The sequence below is a fragment of the Amblyomma americanum genome, chromosome 8 (genome assembly GCF_052857255.1).
Source record: "Amblyomma americanum isolate KBUSLIRL-KWMA chromosome 8, ASM5285725v1, whole genome shotgun sequence".
NCBI classification, from domain to species: Eukaryota; Metazoa; Arthropoda; class Arachnida; order Ixodida; family Ixodidae; genus Amblyomma; species Amblyomma americanum.
The window spans coordinates 78,295,577-78,320,652 of record NC_135504.1 but is presented as its reverse complement, the minus strand read 5'-3'; the positions used below and the strand labels follow the sequence as shown (position 1 = coordinate 78,320,652).

Here is a 25,076-nt window from a genome sequence, read left to right as displayed (position 1 = left end):
GATGACTACACTGAGGACGCCGCAGTACTCACCGGACACTGCCGGAAACTCGCCTGCATAAAACAAAAATTAGAATACGTATTCATGCGCCTGAAAGTCAATGCCAAGGAAGAACTTCAGCATTCTGAGACCCACAAGTTGAATAAGTAACCTTCACCAGCAAACGCCACAATTTACCTGATATTTACTCTCAGACGTTCCTGAAAAGCCATATGCCATCTAGGGGCAGAATAACCCATACCCAGCCCTTTTTTTCAGTTACAACGCCGATGACGAGACCGACGACGTCAGAGACCTCAATCAGAAGTCGTATTCACGCTGTTGAAAGTCAAGGGGCCAAAGAAGAGCTTGATCATGCATAAAATTCACAAGTCGAATAGGTAACGTTAACCACCGAACGCCACAATTTACCTCATATTTGCTTTCAGGCGTTCCTGAAAACAACTCGTTGATGGCGCTGTTGTTTAAAGGACAGCACGAAGCAAGCTGTTAGCTGTATTATACCTTGTAAACATTAAAAAACGCGGTCAGCTATGCCAACATCCTCGCAAGAATTGTTGGTGCATGTGCTAGAGAATATTTTACGATTATGTTTGGAACAAGGAAAATGGTCAGATGCTTTGAAAACTACGAGTTCATCGCCAGCCTGGATGGCCAAATCATTTGTGCATGCCAATGAAATCCTAGACACGTGTAAAGAGACAAAGACGCGAAAGAAAAGACACACTTGGCATCAAATACAGAAATTGAAACCAGTCCTTTGGTGCCCTCCAGCACTAAAAAGCTGCGACTTTAGGGCGGCACCGATGCTCAACACCTCAGTAGCGAATAGGATAACGGCTGTCGACCATGCCCACGTGCTGCGGCTGTCTAAACGGAGCCACGAGAGAAGGTGACGCCCTCCTTGCCTGAACACAGCAAGCACCCTCAAGCCAAATATCAAGGCCTAGATGCCATTGTCTGGCGTGTCTAGCTTCAATTGCATACCCACATCCCAAACAGTGCTGCTCAGCTCTGCAGTTCTTCGACGTTCCTGCTCAAATCTGCCCTCTGGTCGCCGCAAAGACTAGTAGCGACACATGCATGGAGAGACGCGCGCCTTATTCATTCCGTTCCGGAAGTCCGCAGTCACTAGAGACAGGCTAAGAATAGGGGCTCTTACCGGCGCATTCAACGCAGCCATCTTTTCCGCTTAGAAGAACGCGTTAATTGGGATGCGTGTTCCGTGTTTAAGTCTTCTCTTTCAACTTTTGTGTTTTCCTTCCAGTAGTATAATCATCACCATCATCATCATCAGCCTCACTGCACCCATTGCAGGGCAAATGCCTCTCCCATGTCTCTCGAATTGAACCTGTTCTTTGCCAGCTGCGCCAACCCTATGCCTGCAAACTTCTTAATCTCGTCCGCCCGCCAAACCTTCTGCCGCCCTCTGCTACGATTGCCTTCTCTTCGAATCCATAGCGTTACCTCTAAGGACCAGCGGTTATGTTGCCTTCACATTCCATGCCCTGCCCAAGCCCATTTCTTCTTCTTGATTTCGACTATGTCACTAACCCGCGTTTGTTCGTTCACCCACTCTGCCTGCTTCCGGTCTCTAGACGTTACGCCCATCATTTTTCTTTCCATGGCTTATTGCGTTGTCAACTTAAGCTGAACCCATTTCGTTAGCCTCCATATTTCTGCCCCGTAGGTGAGTACCGGTAAGACACAGCTGTTGTACACTTTTCTCTTGAGGTATAATGTTAAATTGCCATTCATGATCTGAGAGAACCTGTTATATGCGCTCCACCCCATTCTTATCCTTCTAGTTATTTCCCTCTCATGACCGGGATCACCTGTAACTACCTGCCATAAATAGGCGTACTCCTTTACCACTTCCGGCACCTCGCTGCCAATTGCGAACTGCTGTTCCCTTGCTAGACTGTTGAAGATAACTGGTTTTGTGCATGTTAATTTTTACACCAGCTGTTCTGCTGTGGCTGTCTAAATACTTGATCACGCGTTGCAGTACACCCCCTGATTGGCTCAGCAAGGCACTGTCATCAGCGAATTGCAGAATATATAGGTATTCTCCATTAGCTCTTATCCTTGAGTGTTCCCAATTAGGGCCTCGGAATACCTTCTGTAAACAGGCGGTGAATAGCATTGGTGAGATCGTGTGCAGTTGAAGCGGTGGCATCCAAAGTATTGTCCATTTTCCGAAAGCCACACACTGCCATTATTATGAAGAGAGGACCGCAGAGCGCGGACGTGCCAGTCTCGCGTTAAGGGAGTGCAAGCGTAATTAGTGAAATCGTACAAGTTCTCTGGCAAACATTTATTGTATTTTTCATTCTCCCACCATTCTCTTTTGTCATAAGTGACGCCACGACCCGTTTTCGCTCCTGGTGAATGGCCTGGTGAGAGCCGGGGCATAGCGTCACTTCTGCAAATCAAGAATGCCGGGTGACGGAAAAATAGAACTGGATAGCTGTCGCCCAGTGTGTGAAATACAGAATCATGAGCAGTTTTATAAGAAGCTATATACGCAGATTCGATTTCTTTTTATGTTATCAGGCAGCAAATACATTTACTGCGAATAATAACTGGGGTCCTTACTTGTACCATTAGGTGTGAGCTAGTGCAAGTACCTTGGAAATACTGTTTCTTTTCGGCAGCAGATAGAACATCCGCTGTTCACTCCGACGGACCTTGTCACCGAATAATTTGCAGCCATCGAAGTTTTCAAAATGTTTAAAGAAGACGCTCAGGATTTCTTTCATTACAGCGAAATGAACCACATTTTAAGAGTTATTCCCATTTTGTAAGCACGTATTACGCGTGCCCTCAGAGCTGGCTTGAAATGTTTGCGGGACACTTAGGCTCCGCGTATAAGGCTATCACGCGATAGCGTTAATGGGCCCCGTCGACGTGTTCAGTTTTCCCATTAACATAATACCTGATTACTTGTTCTGGTAATGTAACCAGATCAAATAACACATCAATGCCACGTGACAGTCGTTCGCGTACACTCACCCCTCACCGACTTGCACTTTTTTCATCGCTCAGTCACCACTCACCCGTTTAGTGCATAACCACACACACTCATCAGAGTACAGTCGTAAGCTGCCACACTGTGTGAATGACCACAACGACATGCATAAAACCCCACTTTAACCCAGCCGTAAGACGGTGTCGGCGTGGTCTTCGAAACAGGCTGTAAAGAAAAAAGCTGCCAGCGTCGCCTAGCGGTGAGGAGGGTCAGCAGTTCGAGTATCTACTAATTAGTCAATTTTTTTCAGCGCAACTCATTTACTTAACATTCTTATTAGTGATAACGATGTTTGAGTGATGTTGCGACCTTGTAATCATAATTGATATCATCTTTTAATAGGTTTTCAATTCCTCCGCTCCAAATGTGGTGAAAAACATTTCTACCAATCTGACACAATGCCAGACACCACCTTTTCCATTGAAAGGAACTCTTAACGCTGTCGCGTTAATATTGGCAATAACAGCAAAACTGTCTGCTTCACATTTATCAATAATGCGGTTACGAATTCCTCCTCCGCACATATTACTTGCCACCCAGCTCTGTGCCTTACCCTAACCTGTTTGAATGTCACAGCTAGCGTCTGAAAACCAGATGCTTAAGTACCAGGTTAAGGAAGGAAAGCCTCTAGGAAAGCACGTTGATCTTATAGCAATAGAGGCCTAATCTCTTATTTTTAGGGTCCAGCATAGCTTTCACATCACTGGAAAGAGATCGTGCCGCTCGGGAGATGCCGATAATTGAAGTTGCAAAAATATTTGCTGAATTAAAAGGGAGCACTTATCATTAAAAATTCAGAGCTATATGAACGATTTCTCGACTGCTTCAACACTCAGGGGCTCCAAAAGATTGTGAAGGCTACGCCGATTCATGTCTTAACGTGTTATTCTCAAACACGGATCAGCACCGTAAAAAAGAAAAGCAGCTTTCTTTGTCACGATATACAATTATCGCTTTCATACCATTTCTGGCAGCAATATAGCAAGATTCCTCACTCTCCAAGATTATCAAGCAGCGACGAAATGCGGCGCAAACATAAAGACTGTTCCAAGTTTATATTCCCTTGGCGAGCACAGAATAAGACGAGGTATGTTGTGTAAGGTGTGCTTTAGTTTCACGCCGTTCCTCCTCCACATATTCTGATCCTTCTGACTACGTCTATTAAAAACTTTTGGTGCGAAATATTCAAGACTTTTAGAAAAAAATTTCGTTTTTAGGCGTTTCCAAGCAGTGAATACAGCAGACGAAGAAGTGGTCGAATTTACTCTAAATGCGCCAAAGGTCTTAGAGGGTCGCGTCCATTCAAAAGCCATGCTCCCGCGACGCCACACTTCTAGCGCGTTGCAAGTTAGCGATGTGTGGCTACTTTCACATCTTCAGCGATGTAGTGCGTATTGCCTGCTGTTAAGAAATCACTACTTACTCATGAGCTCTTCTGTCAGATCACCTGAGCAGACAAAGAAAAATTATATTCTGGTCAGAAACAACAGATGCAGATAATAACGTAGAGCAAATGTGAATGAGGTCTCAAAGGGGGATATTAAAATCAAATATTATAAGCATAAGTACCACTTGCATCCTCAAAGTAAAAATGCATAGGAATCTGTCAAGTAGGAACATTTCACATGCTACTCAAGCAGCTTAAACTTAAAGCAAGTTTCATACTTCTGTGCGCGCACTTCTTGTAGTTCACCAAAGCTAGGTGAGTTATGCCTCCTGAGTTTACCGAGCTACTGATTAGTGAATGTTACAATGATCCCAGGAACGTTTTTGCCAAGTGAGCCGACAAATTGAATCTTTTGAGCCACCACACAGGTCAACACCTGTCCACGGCAAACAGGAGAGAGAACATGGTACCGAACCTAAAGCAGACATAGCGGAATGTTGCCCCCGTTCGCTAGAGGAACCTCCAGGCTGCAAACGAAAAGAAAGTCGCCGTGCGTGGTCACTTGACGGCGAAGCGAATATTCTTGAGGTTACAAGCACCGTGCGAAACCAGAGCGGTCTCTTCGCTCGAAAGCCAATGCTCAAGGATGACGTTCGAGGGAGAAGACGTGCGTTCTAGTTTGGAGAGAAGCGCGCGTCTTTGGAGCCAATGTCTTCCGGCGAGACCCGCCTTAGGATTCGCTACGCTTCCCTGCGGTGCGTTTCACGGTTGTACCTACTCTCGACGAGGAGTGACGCTACAATTTTCATTGAAATAGTCAGGGATATTAATACATTTGCCAGAGACAAATTCCAAGTCTGCAGTACCCTCTTTTCACCTAGTATACTGACCTTTTGCCTATGGTAAATGATTGCACAAATCACTCGAAAAGCTCAAGACATCCTAAGCTTTGATGATAACATGTGCGCACAGTAGAGATTACTGCGTTCCGCCAAGAGGCGCAAATCAACGAAGATCGTGAATTTTAATGGAGCAAAGACAGCTTTGGCCGCACAGCGCCATGACACAAGGTGTTATCGTCTACACAAGAAGAGGCCAAATGTACACATAATGAAAAGCGAGAACCAGAATAGGCGAGTATCTGTTGCTTCATCAAGCAATGAACTTAGAGGATTGCACTTATGTCTATATGCTAAAGAGCAGAAATTCAAAAATCTTTCCATTTTTCTTTATCCCTGTATTTTATGTGTATTTTATTGTATATCATTTTTCATTCTCTTAGTTCTTATAATTTGTGATTTTTAGATTTTGTTTTCGTTTCTATTTTATATTTCGTGCTTTAATTTGTAATAGTGTTCCCATCGCTTTCACCATCATCACTGTCATCATCATTGCTATCACCAACTATCAACATCGCTAACATCAGTGTGATCATAACACTATCACCATCACTACCATCCCTACCACTATCTCTCTCTAGCACGGACTGTCACTATCAGTCGATATCGTTATCACTATCTATCACTATTTCTTACTATCTCTTTACTGTCAATACTAGCATTACATCCTGGCTTATCGATTGTTGCTTATCTAGTTTTATATGTTATTTTATTTGCTACACGACTTATGATTGACAAATAGTGCGGACACTTCTGCAGACAACTTCTGTCTATAACTTCCGTCTACACCCGCCGCGGTGGCTCAGTAGTTATGGCGATCGGCTGCTGGCCCGAAAGACGTGGGTTCGATTCCGGCCACGGCGGAGGAATTTCTATAAAGGCGAAATTCTAGAGGCCAGTGTACTGTGCGATGTCAGTGCACGTTAAAGAAACACAGGTGGTCGAAATTTCCGGAGCCCTTCACTACGGCGTCCCTCATAGCTTGAGTCGCTTTGGGACGTCAAACCTCAATAAACTAAAATAAACTAATACAACTACCGTTTACAGCTTTCGCCTACAGTTTCCGTGTAGGCCTTCCGTCTACAACTTCCGTCCACACCACTCATGAGCAAGAAACGCTTACGCCTTAAAATTGTACCCCCAAGACTGAGTTTCGAAACGGATGCCTCCCGCATATCGGACGGACGCTGAAATCCCAAAGTAACCTATCAGGTGAATAACGGAAATCAAAACTTGCGTCCTCGTGTTTCTTTGCGCTGTACATTTCCTTCATGAAACACCAACTAGAGTTACTATATAGGCTTTGCAGGGTTGCGCGAAGGTGCCGCCATATTAAACCAAGTTTTGCAGTGATGCCGTGCTCAATTTTTGCACGAGTCAAGCAGCAAGAGTGGCAGGGGTGTCCTGAAGATATTACTGGCTATCGTCGAAATAATTTACAGCTGCAGCAGCTCATGTATACACATCATTGCACCTACTTACAGCCTCGAGAAGCCGCTGCCCTCATGCAATCCGGTAATTCTTTTAACACAGCCAAAATATACACAGGAGTGCAGGACAGGTAAATCGCGTAATACCTCGCTTATACTTACAGGATAGATAAGCGGGCGAGTTGGTGATACATAATGCAAAAAAACAGCGCGAACAAACGGGGACTAGACGAAGAATACACAGGCTAAAAGTTTTGTGCCGTGCTCCAAAGGGGTAGTTTATAAAATCCCCCTATCCTGTGGTCAGATATACATTGGGCAAACGGGACGTTGTATTAACACACGACTCGGAGAACATCTCAATTCATTAGAATCTAATCGCCCCACTAATCTAGTTGATCATTGCCGAGAGTGTCAATCATGTTTTCCGTCCTTGCATTTTACTGACATTTTGTACAAACACCCCGACCAGTTGACCAGGGAAATTATCGAGGCGTATAACATGACAAAGAAACCAAGATTATGTGTCAGCCAACCATCCCTGCTCCTGCGTGACTGTGAGGTTGCATATCTGGACATCACATAGTAACACATGCGTTCTGATTTTGTGTTTTTTTTCGTTTTCTGTTTCCTTTTATAAGTGTGCTTCCTGTGATTAAACTTTAGTTGAGAGTCAGCGCTTCTTCCTGTGTATTCTTCGTCTAGTCCCCGTTTGTTCGCGCTGTTTTTTTGCATTATTGCTTATACTTACATCAGAAACGTAATTTGCTTGGCGATCGTTGGAACACATGCGGGAAGATGAGTTATCGTCATGGTGGAAAGATATGTACTTTGTGGCTTGTGCATACATTGAAGCGAGGAATTCAGCTCGTGCGGCGGAAATTTGCGTTCGCATGCATTTAGGAGATTATAGTGTCACGAAGTGGTGACTGCAATCCAGGGAGCAGAACGACAGCGAAAGTGGCGGCTAATCAAAACTCTTCATTTGGGCGGACTTGCGCCCAGTATGGACTGAATCACTCGGCGGCGGCGTAGCAACATGCGTGCTCGGCGGTCGTCGAACGCAATGCCCGCCGCAGTCGGCCATGCTCAATTTAAAGCTGATAGCGAACTTCCGAAATAAAGCGTGCAAAGTTTCTAGAACATTTTCGAATAACGTAGAATCAGATTTGCTTGGATGCGATCAGTCGAGATAAATCTGGTCACGTCTAGCATCGCAAAGCGATAAAGCGGTGTGCCAGCAGCATTGAAGAGTGAACAAACACTGCAAAGATTCGCGGCAATATTATAGTTACTTTTGATCAACAATAGTTGCTGCGGGGCTAGTTGGTTACTGGTCATTGTAAAATGTTCTAAAGCCCAAAAACTGCACATACAAAGAGGTAAAGGCGACGGGGCCACGTCCCGTCGTCTTTACCTCTGTGTATGTGCTGTTTTTGCGCCTTAAGAATTTTGCTTAAAATCAATGCAATTTCTGTGGCTGCATGCTTCACCTTGCACTTAGTAACCTAAGCGTTTCTTGTTGCGGTTTCACGTATACGATTTCGCGTATACAGCGGACTCTAAGAACATAGCTCGTACCGAGCTACGCTCTCAGAGTCCGCGCAATTGCACGCCCGTTCAGATGTGCAACGAAGAGATGCACTTTGCTGTGTTACACCCATGACTAACTGCCTAACATTCCGGAAAGTATTTGACACTGTGGACAGGTATGGTCATTAGGCTCTCAGTATTTATAGATATCTTTTAAGCTCTGTCTCAAAAGTTGTCGTTATCGTTCATATAGACCGGAAGTCACTTGTTTCTTGCGTGCATCCTATAACTGCTTGCATGCAAAGTGCACCATGTTATGCTGCTTTAAAGAAACACGGCTAGAATGAACGTAGAAATTATTAGCATTGAGAAAAAAAGAAGCCAGTAGCGGCATGTGACTAAGTTCACCTTTGTTGTGCAGTGATGCAGCGATATGAACGGATTGCAGGATTATGATTCCATTCCCAGATGAAGCGGCTAGCTAACTGTACTCAGTTGAGATGTTCCGCTTAAATAATAGAACAAGTAGGAATATCCAGAGTTTCAGAAGTTTGAAACGCAGTTTCAAAACTTTAAGATGACAAATCGCAAAGTAGAGCCCAGTGCTTTGTAAATGCAGCAACACGGGCTGAACGCTTCTAGTCATAAGCCAAGTCACGATGATGAAAGTAAAGCCTATACAACAGGGCAAAATCTCAATTTTACCGACCGTCTGGCCGTCTCTATCTCCGATAGCCTTGCTTGCGCAATGTTTGAGCAAAAGTTGAAGCATAGGCAAGTGTCCATATGATGCCGCAAAATGCAAAGGTGTTTGACCGTCGTCATCCTACGCGTCAGGATCACCGCCTCCGTCCAAAAGCAACTCTACTATATCCAGGTGGCCACGATCGGCCGCCCAGTGCAACAGGGTCGTACCCTGCATATCATGGCTGTGTATCATAGATTCATCCTCATTAAGGGAGTTCACAAACCTCTCTAGGCAGTCTTCTTGTGTCTACTCATATAAAACGTCATTTTCCCCAGGGGCTGCATCCCTTTTAGTGCAAGGATGGCTAACCAGAGCTCCCAATTTTGAATCTTACGCTGCTCTTTGTTTCCTCAGAGTTACAATCTGGGAGGAGTTTATGGACAAATTTCAGATATGCATCATTTGCTGCTGTACTTTAACAAGGTGAAAAGTTGGGCTGGTTGGTGCATGATCTGGTGGCGGGAGCAGTGCAGCACGAGATAAAGAAGACAGAGGTGGTACACGACGCTAACATCCCGATTTTTAATGCACGTTCGTCGAATATGTACATCTCGCTCGTACAAGAAGGAAAAGACAGAAGTATGGAAAAAACATAAGGTGTAAAAGTGGACTTGAAAAACTACAGACCGATCAGCTCACTGTCTGTTGCCTACAAAGTCTTTACTAAGGTAATCGCTAACAGTCAGGGCAACCTAAGACTTTATTCAACAAAATGAGCAGAAAGGCTTTCGTAAAGGATGTTCCACAATAGATCGTATTCCCACTAACAATCAGGTGATAGAAAAATGCGCAGAATATAACCAACCTCTATATATAGCCTTCATTGATTACAAGAAAGCATTCGACTCCGTGGAAACTTCAGCAGTCATACAGGAATTGCATAATGAGGGTGTAGAAGAGCTTTATGCCAAAGTACTGGAAGATATATGTGGCAACTGTACAGCTACCATCGTCCTCCTTAAAGTCAGCAATAAAATTCTAATAAGGAAGGGCGTCAGACAAGGAGGCACGATCTCGTCAATGCTCTTCACCCCTGTTTACAAGAGGTATTTCGAGGCCTGAAATGGGAACATTTGGTAATAAGAGTAAATGGAGAATACCTGAATAATCTGTGATACCCTTATGACATTGCTTTGCTGAGTCACACAGGAGGTGAACTTCAAATCATGATCAATGACTTAGAAAGGGAGAGCAGAACGTTGGGTCTAAAAGTTAACATGCAGAAAACCAAAGTAATGTTCAACGGTCTATCAAGGGAACAGCAGTTCACAATTGGCAGCGAGGTGCTCGAAGTGGTAAAGGTCTACTTAGGGCAGGTAGTGAACGCTGACCGGAATTATGAGAGGAAAATAACTACAAGGATAAGAATGGTATGGAGCGCATATGGCAGGGTCTCTCAGATCATGAATGGCATTTTATCAATATCCCTCAAGAGAAAAGTGTACACCAGCTGTATCTTGCCGCTGCTCACCTACAGGGCAGAAACGTGAAGGCTAACAAAAAGGGTTCAACTCAAATTAAGGACAACGCCGCTAGTCATGAAAAAAAATGATAGTTGTAACGTTAAGAGATCGGAAGTTGGCAGAGTGGGTGAGGGAACAAACACGGGTTTATGACATCCTAGTCGAAATCAAGAGAAAGAAATGGGCTTGGGCAGGGAGGGCATGTAATGTATGGGGTCACTCTGCGTCCAGCCGGCCGGGAAGGCGAGCTTCCGTGCAAGCTACACGCAGGCGTTATTCAAGTACGCAACACGTTTCCCCAACCCTTGGCGCAGAGTCGCAGCCACGGCAGGTCCGGACGAAATAGGCAACGGCAGGGCACGCTAGGAAATAGTTTATTATCCTAACGCGAGGTAAAGCACACTGCGGAAGAATGTTCTATCCGTAAAATAGATGTTCAGTAGCTCACCAAGTCGTTGACGTTGACCGGCGTTGGTGTTCGGGGGCCGGCGGGCAGCGAAAGGGGTCCGTGGGGCACTTAGGTAAGGTCCGGCAGCGAGAGTCCCTTCCCGCCGCGCATTTCCCCCTTTTATCCCTTCGGGCATTGCCTCCCTGGCAGCAAATCGTTGCCGTCAAGCTTAGGCGTGCTACCCTCTCCGCAGAAGGCAGCGCGCTGCCGTGACGTCCCGTCACTGCTGGGGCGGAAATGAGCAGAGTCGCGGGGGTGCCTTCTCTCCCCATTCCTTGTGGCCAGCGCGCCCGTGTAAGTCACGGTCGCCGCTGGCGCGGGGGATGAGGAGGGGATACCAGTGTATCCCACATCCTCCCCTCCTTAAGAAACCTCCCGAACACAGAAACGGGGGCAACATTACTGGATCTTCTCCGCCATCCTGGGATCGAAGTTCTTCAGCTCCTGCAGGTGCATTGGTTGACGGCAGCGCCACGCCCCCGCCGATCAGCTGCTTCGCTCCGAGGGCTTGGCCTCCCGCACGATGACGCTTGGCATCTTGCTCCCTGTCACGTTCTTCCGAGTGCGCGCGGCTGCGCCGTTCCGGTGAATTCGGTCGACCGCCTCCTTGGCGCCGGCTGCGATGGCTTGGAGGCCAGGTCCATGGCTGCACCCCTGAGGTACTGGGTCAGGTGGCTTCAGGGGCCAGGGCTTCGGCGCTTTATGGTTGAGGCCGCGGTTGGGCTGCCCTGGCATACCTGGTCAGCAGGCGAGGGCCCAGGGTTGCGGTGGTAATGGGGCCCCGCAGGCGGTGGCGCACAGTCGGCGGGTGGGCAGCTCCGATGCGATGTGACAGGTAGCAGGGGTGGCCAGGGTGGCGACTGCAGGTCGCGGGCAGGGTGTAGTGTCGAGCCTTGGGCGCGGCGCGTTGCCGAAGCTGGATGGTGGCTGGTAGTTGGTAGTGGAACGGTCTCGTTCTGATTTGCCCTGCTTCTTTTCCATCTGCGCTGGAAAAGGTCAACACAGATGTAGCCAGCTGCCTGCCGGCTCGCGCCCTCGCTCTAGGCTGCGCAGGCAGATTCTGTTTCTGCCTACGGCGCAAGTTATAGCGGGGCGCGGGATTCTCCGGCTGATCGCAGCGCTCGTTTTCCGACTGCGGCGCGGGTCGGGCTGTGTCCTCTACCCACTCATCTCGCTGCACGTAGCGTTTCAGGTCGCATACGTGCACCGGTCCGCCTGTCGGTTTCGACCGCAAGTCCTCGAGCCTGTAAACGAGCGAGGAAAGTTTCTCTCGCACGCGGAACGGCCCGATCCATTTCGGCGCCAGCGAGGCCGCAAACTGTTTGCTAGCGTCGCTGAGAACGTGCTGGCCTCGAAGCACCAGACCGCCCACTTCGTAGTGAACATCCCGGTGCGAGCGGTCGTACTGTGCTTTTTGCTGCGCTCTAGCAGTGTCCAGGTTGCGGCGAGCCTTGCGTAAGGCCTCCGCCATCTTAGCGCGCAGATGCGTCGCGTACTCAGCTCGTGCTGACGAAGCGACTGGCGTCCTCCTGCTGTCCGATAGAATCCGGTCCATCGGATTTAGCAGCTCTCTTCCCAGATTAAGAGAAGACGGCGCATACCCAGTCGAGCGGTTAACGGTCGAACGCAAAGCAAACGCGATCTCCGGCAGATAGGAGTCCCAATCTTTGTGCCTCTCAGAGTGCGCGACCAGCATGTGTTTAACGTTGCGATTGACTCGTTCCGTGGGGTTCGACTGAGCATGATAGGTGGTCGTTTTCTTGTGCTTAATGCCGAGTGCAGTGCACGAATCAACGAACACCTTCGCCGTGAAGTAGGACACGTTATCCGTTATCAGCTGCTCTGGGTAACCTAACCTGGTGAATACGTCCATCAGCTTCTCCATGATCACTCGTGCCGTCAGCTTTCTAAGGGGAAAAAGTTCAACCCACTTGCTGAAGTGATCCGTGACCACCAGCAGGAACTTGTTCCTTACTCGGTGTCATAGGATACGGTCCCATGATGTCACACGCCGCGATTTGCCAGGGAGTCTGGCTGTTAATCGGGTGCATGAGGCCGGGTGGTCGTCCGCCTAGGGGCTTCACACTTTGGCACACATGGCACGAGCGGGCGTAGCGTATTACGTCCCTTTTCATGCCAAGCCAGGTAGCAAAGCGACACAACTTAATGTAAGTCTTGGGGCCGCTAGCATGCCCAGCGATGCACGAGTCGTGAAAGTAGCGTAACAGTGCTTCTCTCAATACTCGCGGTATCACCACCTTGAACGCCTCGTTTGTGTCGTTCTCGGAGGGGATATACCTCAGCAGGACGCCGTCGGAATCCAGCAGATACGAATCCATCGCGCTCACAGCACTACCAGCTGTTTCCGAGAGCTCCGCACCGACAGCAAAACCAGCTGTCTCCGTGTGCGCGGCGGCCCTGCCGCCCGGCTCCCGGAGCCCGTCGAACATCTTTCGACAAAACGGATCCTTCTGCTGAGCTTCGAGCAGCTCCTTTCTGCTGAACACGTTCCCCACGGAACTCGCGTAGTCCACGTGGTTCACGCTCTCGCCCTGGATCAACGGTTGGTCCGCGTTCCTTACATGGGCTACGGCTCGGGTCGGTCCCTCACTCTCTCTGGCTGTCGGGCGGTCGGTCGCGTGACCTTCCTCGCACTGGACAGGCGCTCGCGAGAGTGCGTCAGCCACAGCGTTGTTTTTCCCTTTGCGGTAGCGCACGGTGAAGTCGTAACGCTGCAGCAACAGGGACCAACGCGCAAGGCGGCCGCTCGGCTCGCTGAGTCGTCTCAGCCAGGTGAGCGCCATGTGATCCGTCTCGGTCACAAAGGCCACCCCATAGACGTAGTATTCGAACTTACGCAGAGCAAAAACTATCGCGAGACATTCCTTCTCTGTCACCGAGTAGTTTCTCTCTGCCGGCGTCAACGAACGGCTCGCGAAAGCTACCGGACGGAGAACGCCTTCATGCTCCTGAAGCAACACTGCTCCTAAGCCCAGGTCGCTTGCGTCGGTTTGAATCACAAACTCCCTGTTTAGGTCGGGTAGCTGCAACTCAGCCGTGTCAGCGAGCACTTTGGTGAGGTTGCGCAGTGCACCCTCTTGCTCGTGACCCCAACTCCAGCGCTCGCCTTTCTTCAAAAGCTTTGTCAAAGGCGCCTGCAGCGCTGCGCAATCTGGGATGAACTGGCGATAAAAGTTCGCCATTCCCAGGAAGCGCCTGAGACCGGCTATATCTGTGGGCGACGGAAACTTAAGCAAAGCCTCAAGCTTATCATCGCACGGCAGAATGCGGCCTCTGTCGATCGTGAACCCCAACAGTGTAATTCGGGTCGCGGCGATCTGCGCCTTCTTCGGTTTCAAAGTGATTCCCGCGGACCTCAGCCTCTCTAGGACGTCCCTCAAGTGGCGCAGGTGTTCCTCGAACGTTTTTGAGTACACCACGATGTCGTCTAGTTACGCGAGCGCATGTTGCCACTTCGCATCTCCCAGAACACGGTCCATTAGGCGCTAATAAGTAGCGGGTGCTCCTACCAAGCCAAAAGACATTCTCTTGAATTGGAAAAGGCCTCTGTGACAAGTGAAAGCAGTTTTCTCCTTGTCCCGCTCATTCATTTCAACCTGAAAGTATCCGCGGCTAGCACGAGCGTCGTGAAGTACTTCGCCCCACTTAGGTTGGACACTAGGGAAGAAATGGTTGGTAGAGGGTACGCGTCTTTCCTCGTAACCTCATTCAGCTTGCGGTAGTCTATGCAAAGTCGATATGTATCGTCTTTCTTTGGAACCAAGACTACCGGGAAGCCCCAAGGGCTGTTAGACCTCTCAACAACGCCAGTGTCGATAAGTTCGTCTAAGGCGCTGTCCAGTGCTTTTCTCTTGGCCAAGCTAATTGGTCTAGGATTGCACTTCCAAGGCAGTGCGTCACCCGTGTCTGTTCGGTGCTTGACTAGGGTAGTGAGGCCCGGGCGGTCAGTGAATGTCGCGTTGTACTCGTAGAGGAGCGATGACAACCGTGCCTTCTCCCTCTCCGTCACGCTGTTCACTTCCGACAACAACGGGTGCGCTGACCCTCCCTGCGCGGCATATAGGATAGGAAAACTTTGAATATCCAACAGAAAGAGGGTAGCCAGAGGGCTACCCGCCTAGACGACGGCCGAAAGGTCTTGACTCTCGGCGGCGGCTTCGGCCAGTCGGACGAGTTGTAACTGAGTCGCCGGGTCGGAGCAGAGCAGTTTTCTACCGCGGCAACATTCTCTCTGACCTCTCTCTCAGCGGCGATGGTCCGCTCGCCTCCTGGTTCTCGGGCTGGCGGGGTGAATTTGTCACGGTCTTCCTCCGCTCGCGCCGCGTTCGGAGTCTTAATGGTCTGCGGCGCCTGACGTGCGCTCCCTGTAGCCTCCGCTGCTGATATCTATCACAATACCTGTCTTGGCTAGGAAGTCTCGTCCAAGAATTACAGGAACGGATAAACAGGGAAGATGAACGAGGCGTTGTCGCCACGCGCGTCTTTCCCAGCGAACCACTATCCTAGCTGCGCCGCTTGATTGGCTGTGCCGCTCGCGAGGCGAAAAGTGGTATCGCACTCTCTCAGCCGGATTTTGTTCTCGCGGAGATGGTTTAACACCTCGTCACCGAAGAAAGAAGCGCTTGCTTCTGTATCTAGTAACGCGGTGAATTTCTTTCGAGCTATCGTTAGCTCAATGAACGGCGCTGACAGGTCAACAGAACTTCCTACGCGACATGCCAAAGGCGCTAGCAAACCCGGGTTTTCTGTGTACGCCGCGCGGGATCGAAGGTCGATCACCGGCGGCTTTGGCCGTTTCCCGACCGTGTATGGTCACGGGCGGGAGGGCGGCCACACTCGCGGGCGAAGTGCCCCGGCTGGTCGCACCGGTAGCAACGGTTGCCCGGGCCCCGACGGGCTAGGCGCTGGTCGCCCCGTTCCGGTCGGTCATCTCGAACTCGCGGCGCGGATGAGGGGGGCCGCGTGTCGGCCTCGCGATCTCGCCTCGGTTCGTTCCGCACGCAGCGTGTTGTTCGCAACGCGTAGCTGAATGGGTCCGAAGCGCGGTCGGACAACTCCCAACCCCTTGGGACACGCTCGTCAGCAAACTGTGCTGACGCTTCAGCTCTAGATGGACTGCGCGCTGAGCTGCTATTCCACGCGCAGCGCGGGAAAAGTGACAGCGATGCGGGTGGGGGCGGCCGATACGCTCGCGCAGCGAGGATGTCTCCCTGAATGCGCTTCGCCTCAGCTGCCAGCTCATCCAAATCTCTGAACCTGACTCCTCTCAGGTAAGCCGTGAAAGTCGGGTGCGCTTGTTTTTATTTATTTTATTTATTTCATAATACTGCAGGCCACTGCTTGGCCCAAGCAGGAGTGAACATAAAATGATACATAACCAAAAGAATAAAGTTATTTATTATTAGCAGCACACGGAGACCAAAAGAATAAATTTATACAATGTTAGCAGCGCAAGGATACCAAAAGAATAAAGCAAACAATAAACTTATACAATATCAGCAGCACACGTATACAAAACATCTATATAATCAATATTAGCAGGTAAACAGACGATTTAACGCATCAGAAAAATTTTGCGAGGAAAAAACAGATTCCGGTTCCGAATTCCAATCTTGCACTGCTCTAGGGAAAAAACAGTATTTAAAACTGTTGGTTTTGGCGAAAAGGAGAGTAAGTGAATGTTCAAGAACGTTCCGGGTCCTTCTCACTAGAGGACGCTTAATGCACTCCGGTAGCTTGAATTCATTTTTACCTGTTAAACTATTAAACAAGAATACCATTCTATTAATCTTTCGGCGGACTTCTAGCGTAGGAATTTTATTTGACATCATTAACTGCGATGGAGAGTCTTCCCTTTTGTATTTTCCGTATATAAACCTAACCGCTTTCCTATTTACTTTTTCAAGGACCATTATGTCCTTTTTCGTGTACGGGTCCCAAACGACTTTGTCTCGTGACACGCTCAACTTTCTCTGTGCTCGTGGCGCGAGGGTCAGCGAGGCGATAAAGTTCGTCCATCGCTAGGACGTACTCTAACAGAGACTCGTCGGGGTGCTGGGTTCGGAGCTCCAGCTCTCTCCTCAAACGCCACTCATAGTTTGCGGGAAGGAATTCGTCGCGGAAGCTTGCGCAAAACTCCTCCATTGTCCTCGCTCGGTTTCCGGCTAGTCGGTACCAGCGGGCTGCTTGCTCCGTCAAAGAAACAGGCACAACACGCGCGAGCATTTCGGCGTCTGCGATTCCTGTCACTTGCTGATAATGCAGCAGACGGTCGAGGTACTCGTTTGCTCCCGTAGTGTCGTGGTACCCCGTGTAGGTAGGCAAGTCTATCCTAACACGTGGTGACTAGGCCGGGGCTTGCAAATTGTTTTGTAAAATACCCGCTAGACTCCGCATAACCTGCATTGCGTTCTGCAAGAACACCTCGGATGATTGCGGACTAACGCCCCCGGAGTTGGGCGCAGCCGCTGATGGCGTCGAATGATGAGGCCTAGGTGCCTCATTGTTCACGCCGCTGAGCGGCGAGGCGCCCGATGTGGAGCCCCCCATGCCAGGCCTAAGTCCTACCAACGCGTCAGGGGATGTTACTCGGCTATTCCGCGTGGAACGCCCAAGATTCACAAATTCAAACCCTTCCAACGGCGCGTCAAGTAGGGAGCCCTGGTTATGTGCCGCTGGCTCTGACAGCATAAACAAAGACTGCAAGTCACTCCTGTCGGCTGCCATCCTTTGTTAGGGCGACGGTAGTCGTACGCTTTAACAAAGGTCACTGCTCAATTGCCTAGTTCGCCCCATGTTCGGGCGACAAGATATGGGGTCACTCTGCGTCCAGCCGGCCGGGAAGGCGAGCTTCCGTGCAAGCTACACGCAGGCCTTATTCAAGTACGCAACACGCTTCCCCAACCCGTGGCGCAGAGTCGCAGCCACGGCAGGTCCGGACGAAATAGGCAACGGCAGGGCACGCTAGGAAATAGTTTATTATCCTAACGCGAGGTAAAGCACACTGCGGAAGAATGTTCTATCCGTAAAATAGATGTTCAGTAGCTCACCAAGTCGTTGACGTCGACCGGCGTTGGTGTTCGGGGGCCGGCGGGCAGCGAAAGGGGTCCGTGGGGCACTTAGGTAAGGTCCGGCAGCGAGAGTCCCTTCCCGCCGCGCGTTTCCCCCTTTTATCCCTTCGGGCATTGCCTCCCTGGCAGCAAATCGTTGCCGTCAAGCTTAGGCGTGCTACCCTCTCCGCAGAAGGCAGCGCGCTGCCGTGACGTCCCGTCAGTGCTGGGGCGGAAATGAGCAGAATCGCGGGGGTGCCTTCTCTCCACATTCATTGTGGGCAGCGCGCCCGTGTAAGTCACGGTCGCCGCTGGCGCGGGGTACAAGGAGGGGATACCAGTGTATCCCACAAATGCGAAGGGAAGGTAACCGCTGGTCCTTAATGTTGATGGAGTGGATTCCAAGAGAAAGTAAGCGTAGCAGGTGGCGGCAGAAGGTTAGGTGGGCGGATGAGATTAAGAAGTTTGCATTCAAAGAGTGGATGCAGCTGGCAAAGGACAGGGTTAATTGGAGAGACAGGAGAGAGACCTTTGCCCTGCAGTGGGTGTAATAAGGCTGATGATGATGATGACGATGATGATGACACGTGGTAAAAGATTAGCACAACGCACGCAGATAATCGATTTCGCTTCACGACGCGCTATTGAAGGTATGCTGACGCATACGTCGCTCTTTTGTCGGAAGTTGAAGGCTTCTTCAATCTCCCTGGTCCGTTGATCAAAATGTGACGGGTAGACCATCCTGTTGCTAAGCTGCGGAGCACATTCATGCTCTCTGGAATGTTTTATTAATTCACTGAAGATAGTGCCTTTTGGGGATATTTTGTGCTCTTGAAGCCATTCATTCAAAGTGCGCCGTGTTTGACCAATGTAGGTGCGTCCCCATGAAAGAGGCATTTCATAAACGGCGCTTTTCACACAATTCTCATGTTTTGTTCGGTGCTTTTTCTTTCATTGGTTTTTCTGTTATGATTCTTGACACTGCCGCACAGGCTTCTTAACTGGTTGAGTGCTGACATGAGCACTTTTACACCAGATCTTGCGCCTACCTTTTGAGGCTGTGGGAAATGTTATGAATGTAATGAATGACCGCATACGGCTTACTTTCTTCTGCTGTGGTTGTGATATATGTTCAGCCTCTTCGTGCTTGACCAATTCCTTTTGCGACACTGGATAGCAGTGTGATCGGGAAACCTGCTGCTCTTAGGCGAGAGTTGTGGGCGTCAAAACCGCCTTGAAATTCATGATGACAGGATCTCGTCAATGGGGCTCTCATTGCTGATTTTGCTATTCCCCGCTTGATGAACTAGGATTGCGCTGATGTGTAGGGGAGCAGTCCCTTCTTGCTTCGTGGTCCATACAGCCAGCGTATTTGAGCCCCTAGAAAGGTTAGCGTGAAATCAAGAAATCTCAGAACGTTGTTTTCTGGGAATTCTCTCGTTATTTCTAGTCCTTTTAGTTCTTCTTTGAAGATGCCAATGATTTGGCCAAGGGGCTGTGGCTGTCGATCTTACCTGTTCAATTTGTAGAGCATCAGGTAATCTTCCACGTAACGGAACACTTTTACGGAGCTTGTCACTTGAAGAGCGATCATTAGACGTCTGTCAATACGCGCGAGAAACAAATCACTTAAAATGGGGGCAAGCGAAGGCCAAAGGCATATCCCCTCCCGTTGAATGTAAAGACTCCCCCTGTGACTGATGATAGTAGAATGCAGGTAGCTGGTAAGTAATTTCATAAAATTTTCTTTCGAAAGCCCACTGCAGTTTTGAAATTTCACAACGCTGGGTCAGTCAATGCATTCTTCGACTTCTCGGCACACTAAGTTCTGCGGAAGCGAGTAGTCTTTCAAATCTATCGAAAAGCCAACCACGTAGGGCGGATAGTTTCCTGGAAGAAAGTCAGCATACCTTCAGCATACATACTTCGATTGCGCTTCGTGAGAGCGAAATTGATTATCTTCGTGGATCTTCCTAATCTTTTACCACGTGTACATCTTATGTGTTTTTCATGCTTCGGTCCTTTCCTTCTTGTACGAGCGAGACGCATATATTCGACGAACGTGCAGTAAAAATCCGGTTGTTCGTCAACGTCGTGTCCCGCCTCTCTGTCTGTTCTTCTGTTCTATGTCTCGTGCTGCGCTGCTCCCGCCATAAGATGCTGAGGTATCACTAATGTTGCCCAACTCCCTCCAGGCATCCCGTATCCAGGCATCCGTAGAGGCCTTTACCTCAGAGAATGCTGGCTTCAATGACTTGCTGGGTCCCTCGCCAGCCTGTTTGTTTTTCGCGTAAAGGTAGGACAGCTGGTTCCTATTCCCACCATTAGCATGAGTGTGTTCTGCCGGCCTCATAATTTATCTTTGTACTTTATCTTTATACATACTTCATCTTGTACTGCATATTATGCTCATAGTCATGATCACTTTGTGCCCTGGTCTTAAATTTCTGCAACAATATTCCTGGCAGTTTTTGAGTTAATTTCTCACTGACCTAGCGTTGCTTGTGCAAAGAAAGCTAAAGTACCAACTATGAACATAATTTATGTCTAAAATTTGAACCGATGAAAGCAGATAACTGTTGATTCTGGGACACTAAGAAATCAAGGTCATTCTTAAACAAGCGCCTGTGCACGCTGTATCAGTTAATGGAGCTATTCTTGAAATGATAGAATGTTAGCGCTTTGGTTCAGGATTTCATTTCTCAAAATCATTTGCATGAGAAAAATTCACTGTCATTACGGCTCAACTGCATAGTATGTGTTACAAATACACAGCGTATGAGAGGTATTAAGAAGCAATAACAAAACCAACAACCATCTCAAAAACTATCAGCTCGGCTGGCTAAATAGTTCGCAGCTGCCAAGGATTTTCACAACACCGCCCGTCATATGATATGCATTTTTATAAATATAGTACTAAAAGGCAAGTTCATGCCATCAACTTAACATATACTTATTACACTTGATTAACTTTGACTTCAGTGTGTCTACAAATATTCAAGGTAAAGTTACTGACAGCCCAATAACCCTTTTTGCGGAACATACAATTCTCTCGAAAGGAGAGCTGTCACTGTTGACGCAACTGCACAAGCTTGGAGAGGCTTCCAAGTCGGCTTCCTACCTTTGCCCAGTATCACGATTTGCATGAAAATTTCAACAATTCCTGCAGAAAGCTCTTGGCATCGTCGGCGTTTTAGAACAAACCTCACTTAAAGCAGTTTTTATGGTGTGAGACATCATAATCGAAAACCATCTAAACACCTTATGAACGAATAATGCTGTAGTACGTGCTTCTCTTGGAAGCTGACTCTTGTAACCAGATATCGCAAAGCTGCAGCTGTACTGTTGTGCATGAGCCCCCCCCCCCCCATGTGCAGAAGGTACACTTTTCAAAATTATTTGGTTCTAAATCTCGGAATTTCAGATGAGAAAACTTCAGCGCATGCTTGTCACCGATTTCTCAGGCCAACTTCATATGCTCAACGGTCACCTGCAATAACAAGATGGCTATTAGATGCTGCGCCCTTCCCAAAAAAGTGAACTTTCACTATTCGTCAAGGTTACACCACAGGAGCCTTTCGCTAAAAAACCCATTTTGTTTGACATAGGATAGAAAGTAACATTGGGCTCACATAAAACTTTGCAGCGTATGTTTTACGGCAACATTGGTTCTTAGCATATAAGGCTTTCCTTGTTTGTAGGCGACTTGTACTCTAAGATTGTGAGGTAGTCAAGAATGATGACTTGTCCTCTTCCAAGGTGTCCTGTTATGTTTTTCAGTAGGTGTGGTGCACCTGCCGAAAAATTATGCTTCCTGCCGCTGTTACAAGGGTGGGGACAGGACGTCTTGGGCTTGCTGTGCTTGGCAGCATTAATGCCACAACCCCTCCATATCGTCATATAACCTGGTCCCATGCCACTGACTACTGCATCAACAATCAGGCTAGCAGCTTCTGCTCGCCGAATTATATCAAAAAGACAATCCTCGACTTGGAAAGCATTGAAGGATGAGCCTGTGAGACAAGTCATAGAAAAGCAAATTACATGTAAACTGACAAAACTAAAACCATTAACCAGAAACAACACCAACAAATAAAACAGCACCGTGCTGCATCTGAAAGGTTCGCGTTCATCCCCTTCTATTATATTTTTGCTTATTCAAGTTCAAACAAAACTGTTTCTCAGTAGTACTGAATCTTGCATATGTATTTGGCATCTGCACGACCATGACATAGGAAAAACCCACCTTAAACGCGTGAAAGCCTGCCAACAAATTTGGTCCTAGTCTCATGTTAGAAAAGGTACCTTGTAATCTAGATAGTCTTTCTGCAGTACGCATAGGGTTGCACAGTGGCTATAGAAATCACAGGGAGGTTTAGGTAACCAATGAGGCAATTATAGTTTCATTATTAACACTGGGGCATGACGCTTTATAGTGGTTGACTATGCCTTTAATTAAGCAGGAGTGACTCGTGAAGATACATTGAATTTTTACAGTCTAGCACGATGCTAAGAATGTTTTTCACTTATTGTAGTCATTATTAAGGGGAATAATTGAAATTGCATGTTTAGAAAAATAGAAAGAAGCTATGAATAAAGTGAAGTATAAACAATCATGCTGCTAATGGGAATGGAACCCATGGCTCATGGGTGCGTGAGTTTGGTTGTCAGCAGCGGCATGGTTCTTTTCGTCTTCTACTCTTTTTTACAACTTCACTCCTGTTTCTAAGCATGAAATGTCAATATTCCCCTTAATGATGACAGAAAAAATGGCTTCTTTCTACTCTAGAGGTGTAAGCAAACTGCATGAGTGAATTATATCTCATTAGTATATGCTTGTTAGGAAGAAACGTTAGAATACAGTACTAGAATACTCACAGCAAAAATGCTTGGCACCGCATGTACTTTTAACCGCTTCTTCCCCTTTGCAAGACCATCTTTGAACTGGTCCAGTTCAAAATGGTCCTCCATGCGTGAATGTTAATAACGCCATTCAGTTGAACAAGAAAATAATACCAATGGCACAGAAATCGCAATGTCATTTTAAATCAATTTTACACAACGAATGTAACAGTGTCCGTACACCAACCTCCGCGAGCGTGACATAAAACACAAACACCAAAATTATGACCCTTCCTTGAACAAACAAACGTAAGCTGCTGTAAAGGTTATAAAACCATGCTCCGAAACGCGGTTTTCTTCTTTATATTCAAAATCAAAAGTAGCCTTAAGCGTCTCAAGTAACCCGTGTCATTTTTTTTTGTTCTCGTTTCGGTTGTCTTGTTGAAACTGGCAATAATTTATCTTTTGATTTCATAATGTAAAATTGGTGTATGCCTTATCTAAGCACTCCAGAGCTAAGTTACTTCGCATATTCTTGCGTCTCTTGAAAAGTTCTTTTCGCGACCCATGCGCAGGAACCAATTAAGACAGCGGCGAACCACGGACCTTGCACATGGGATTGAATAGAACTGTTCGCCACTCTCCGAGCGGTTGATGCAGTTCGGAGCAGAATACCTAACTGTCATAATTCCCGCGATGACAGCCGCAAGATCCAAGAAACACATGAACACTCACTGTAACAAACGGACGCAGCCTATGAAAACAGAAATGTGAGCGACTTACCCTCAGCACGGTACGCTGCCGCCTCGAGAGGTGATGCAATGCGGCTGGAGTGCCCTGTATGGTTGCCTTCACGGTGGTACACAGTTGCCTAGCAGTCGAAACTCTGGCAAAGCCTACATAGTAACTCTAATACCAAAATGGCCAGACCGCCATCTTAGAGGACAAGTATATTGCCGCGATGCAAAAAGCCATCAGCACGCGGCTTTATAACATTCTTTGTGAGACAAGATTTCATCAGGTTTTTCTCGAAGGATCGCAGTCACACGCAGCTGCTCCTGCTGATACTTTTGCTGCTGCTTATGGCGCCTTATCTCAAAAGTTCTTGGTCAACGTTAAATTGTGCGCGGACGAGAGCGTCGGGAAATCTCTTCGTCGACCGCGGCGCCGTTTCTTGCTATCATCACCGCCGAGATGTTTCGTTTTTGCGGGCACAAGTATGCCCCAATAAATAGTTTCTGTTGGTAGCCTTTCGACTGTCTTCCTGACTGCTGGACCGCATAGACCACTACGTGACGTCTGGGGGAGGTTCTGAGCAGTTGTTTTGTTACGTCACCCCCTAGTGACCAAGCAACAACCGTCGTGCTTCGCCAGCCTCGTGAGCTACCGCTTTGCTATGGTCCGCTACACGATGTTGAAAACTGGCTGAACATGTTCGAAAGTGTGACTGCGCTGAACGTACGGGGCTTCGAAGCAAAATCGGAAATATTTTTTGTATGGACGACCCAGCAAGAACACGGTTTAAAAACCACGAGGTTTACTTGACGACCAGGGAGGCCTTCAAGAACCACCTACTGGAGACGTTCAGCAGTGTTGTCCGGTGAGAAATATGTTATTTTTGTTTGAAGCACAAACCAGATGAGGCCGTTACTGCGTATGGTTGGATGTATAAGGCTGAATCCTTTAAATTGCGTGGTGGCTCAAGCTACCTAGCCATGACATAAAATTTTGCTGTTGTCGTGAACTTAGCCACCAATCAGATAACCTTCGCTTGGTTACTTCTACCCGCTTAAAATCTGCTTTCCCTTCACTGTCATTAAACCTCAATGTCTTGGATAAACCAGCCCCTCTGCTTTCCACTGTAGGGTGAAGCCCTTTACAGAAAAGTATCAAGTGTTCAGCCGTTTCCTCCTCCTCTCCGCACGCAACGCACAACGCCTCTATCTCGTGGTATGTCGAAGAACTAAAACGCCATTTTCGACGCGAAGATCCCTGGATGACCGATGAGCATGGGATATTAATAATGCGAGGCGTTAACGAACCATTTTTCGTCTGCACGGATTGCAGTTGACAGACGGCCTTCGCACAATTCAGCAAGGAAGAAGGTACCATACAGAGTGCCCTATGTACCAGAGCAGACCAGCACGACTGGCAGCTACACGTTGTCTCCGCGAGCCACCCCGATACTGCGTTTTCGACAAGCCGAATATGCGGAAAGTCATGCG

At 48.1% G+C, this 25,076-nt stretch overlaps 1 pseudogene; it reads right to left on the bottom strand.

Moving 5' to 3' along the window:
• Positions 1-4,469: 4,469 nt before the first annotated feature.
• LOC144102523 (acyl-CoA-binding domain-containing protein 6-like) lies at positions 4,470-20,362 on the bottom strand (annotated as a pseudogene).
• Positions 20,363-25,076: the final 4,714 nt, after the last annotated feature.